This window comes from Hypanus sabinus, chromosome 6 (assembly GCF_030144855.1).
Source record: "Hypanus sabinus isolate sHypSab1 chromosome 6, sHypSab1.hap1, whole genome shotgun sequence".
Classification (NCBI taxonomy): domain Eukaryota; kingdom Metazoa; phylum Chordata; class Chondrichthyes; order Myliobatiformes; family Dasyatidae; genus Hypanus; species Hypanus sabinus.
In genome coordinates, this window is record NC_082711.1 from 95,393,054 (window position 1) to 95,396,586 (window position 3,533).

Consider the following 3,533-nt stretch of genomic DNA (forward strand, 5'->3'; position numbering starts at 1 on the left):
GACAATAAATTGGATTCTGATTCTGACATATGCTGTCAGTTGTGTCCTTGACCAGAACTGCAGTGATACAGCAGCGGGTACATAACCCTGCTGGGAGGGATTGTAGAGAGTTCTGGGAAGAGTTTGAATTTGGCAGGTTATAAAACTTTCAGGCTATTATTCTTAAAGATATATCAATCTATATATAACAAGTACACTTCCTTATTTTTGCACTTAATCCCCCATTTAAAAAAGCCAGATGCACCATATAGTTTGTTAACTACCGTGTCAGTTTGCATTTGTGAACGGGAACCCTTGGGCAAGAGCATATCAATGCATATGCGTTCTATACCAATAGGACCTCCAAAGTACGTCACTGATTGAAAATAAAAATGGCAGGTAACGGATAATTACGAGAATGGCATTCCTAGCACAGAACTTGCATTACAGAAGTGGGAAAAAGGAGGGCAAAGGCAGGACATTTGAGCTTATCAAAAAACAAAATGATGGGCTCTACAGAAAACATTGAAACTTCCCACACTAACCCGTAAGAATGAACTGTTTAACCATAAATTATATTTAGCTTCAGACCTTTGAGATACAGAAAAAAAGAGCTAGGAAAAATTAAAAATTTTGTCTGGGAAGAATATGAAAAAAGATTTGTAACTTACTAGCGAACATCAACAGATAATACTCCTCACTGTGACATTATATAGATTATATTGCCACCCCACATTATTCCCGCTAACATTCAACATTTCACAGTTCTTCCACAACAAGCAGCAACCATTATGAAATTAGTCATTTCTTTCATATTGGTAAGTCATCTGAAAGCTGCCTTTTCCTATAATGTGCCACGTATTGAATTGTGAAATATCTGGTGATTTATACTTCTAAAATTGCTCATAATTTTGATCCCTAGGCTCATTAAATACATCACTCCAGTTAGAAAAGGATCCATTGACTACCATTCTCTTCCCGTTGTTTTCTTAGATAATTAGACAGCAAAGTCAGTATTGTAAATTTAGTACAATACCCCAGTTTTTCTTCATCCTTTGATTATAAAAGTAATTATAAAGGAACAATTGATTGAGAGACTTGATAGCAGAGAATCAAAAGGATTCATGCTGGTCTAGGTTAACAGAAATCTAAACTTTAATCTTTAACATTGCATAATATATTATAATGGTTTAGGCAAGCAAAGGGACTATGGTAATTAAAGCCCACCAGCTTAAAACCAGGTAATAAACTGCATACAAATGAGTGATTAGATTTCATGAGGTATCTTTATTCAATAGACTTTTGTGACTTTTCCTGTAACTCCATCCCTTTTACTTAATCCATACTTTTCCAACCTGTTGAACCCACATCCCTCCTACTTAGTTTAAAACCCTATCCACAGCCCTAGCTACATGATTCACCAGGATCCTGGCCCCGGCACATTTCTGCTGCTGCCCATCCCACTGGAATATCTCCCTGCTTCCCCAATGCTTACAAATTCAAACCCACTTCTCCCACTCCAATCTTTGAGCCAATTTGCCTGTCGCAAGTAAAAATCCAGGCATTATTATCTTTTTGTTTCTGTGTTTTTAGCTTAGTGTCTTCTTTAATTTAGGCACCCACATGGATGACAACAACAGGATCTTTCCTCTCCCACTCCAAATTCCTCTGCAGGTCAATGAGATGTTATTCATCCTGGCACCAGGCAGGCAACACAGCCTTCGGGACTCTCCTCCCCTGACAGAGAATTGTGTCTCTACCTTTCACTATACAGTTAGAAGTACATTTTACTTTTCTCCCCTCCCCCACCATCAAATGGTTTCCTGAACCATAGTGGAATGGTTTGGTTGCTCATCCTCACAGGGAGCAACAATCTCAGACCTGCTGGGCAAGCTCAAGGACTGAGGTTCCTCCAGTACTTACTCTTGGACCCCCTACCTGCCTCACTGGCAGCCACACTCCTTTGTCCCTGGCAACAGATTGAATTGGAAATAGTTCATTTAATACGTACACAATGTGTAGATAACACTCCCCCTCCCAGATGCATCAGTGTTTCAAGTTCAGATTTTTAAATCATCAGCTTTAAGCCTGTGGTGAACTACATATACCTGTCTGGACATGCCCCCTGTTGACTGCTCCTGTGGCTCCTCCCACAGACCCCTGTATAAAGGCGATCAAGGCCTGAGCCCAGCCTCTCAGTTTCCAGGAAGTAGTATGGTGGTCACTCACTGCTTGTTCCTTCTTCCAGTCAATAAAAGCCGATATCTCGCCTTTACGTCTCAGAGTGAGTTATTGATGGTGCATCAGAGCCTCAGTTCCTCGAGGAACCAACACTTACTGTAGATGTGGTCACCAGGAACCAAAATGGGGCCCACCAGCTCCCACATAATGCAGTTAAAACATATCTCCTGCATCCCTATTTATTTAATTTGTTGTAATTTGGTATTTTTTTTGTTAACTACTATATAAAAACACGCTTACTTGATCTTACCTGCTGCTTACCTACTTCCTTGCCAATGCCTTAGGTCTTGAACTGCTTCACCAGCCCAATCACACAATGGACAACCGAAATGACCTCTGCCTCTTCTTGCCAAAACCTCTTGAGCCAAAGCCTCAGTTCAAAACTCTAATTCTACACACTCCAACAATGGCTTCTTCCGGAATGCCGCACAGATTAAACCTCTCTTCTTTTTATTAGTCTAAATGAGACTTGCTGTTTTCAATGGTTCTTGCTCTCACATGGACCACACTTCCACTACGTTAAACGAATAACATCCGGAGGTTGCTATTTGTTGCCATTTTGTGTTGCAAACTAATAAGTGTTCTTGATATTGTTTTGTTATACTTAATGCAAGCATTGTTTTATGGGTGTCTGTTCTGACATCCAGTTCAGCCTACAGAAATTTGAAAGTTTCATTTCTGTTTCTCAATGGTTCAGATAGAAAAAGGGAACAAGGACCATTTGATTTGGATCATGCCACCATTATTTTGTTCCTCATCTTTAGGGGATTCAGAAGTCTGAAGCAGTGTCTGGACTGTCATTGGTTTACATTCAGCAGAAGGCATATTAATGCATTTGGAGAAGTAATCCAATTACTTCTCCACCTTCAAATCCCATGACCATTGATTGTATTTCAATATGGTGAGATAATGTTAGATTGTAAGGCTTAAGAGACAGTGAACCAAACATGCACACCATTTAACTTTTGATTTCATGGATATGCAACATTTTTCCAGCAGTGTGAAGATCTCATTTTCAGGTTATTAATGATATCCTGTCAAGCATTCATCAATAATTCTGATTCTGCCTTCATTTTTTGTCACAGGGTCTTGAGGGGAGGTGATGCTCCATCATTGGCTTTTATTGATCAAGTTAATAGTCTGAGACATCTGGAATACTGGACTGCCGAACTGCACACACATTTACACTTTCAACATAATGTGCCTATCTAACAACATGATGAAAGGAGAAAAAGCACATCAGGACATTGGTAGGCACTCTCAGTTTAAGGAAAACTATTGCTGATCCCATGACCATTTTCCTGCATGCTGTT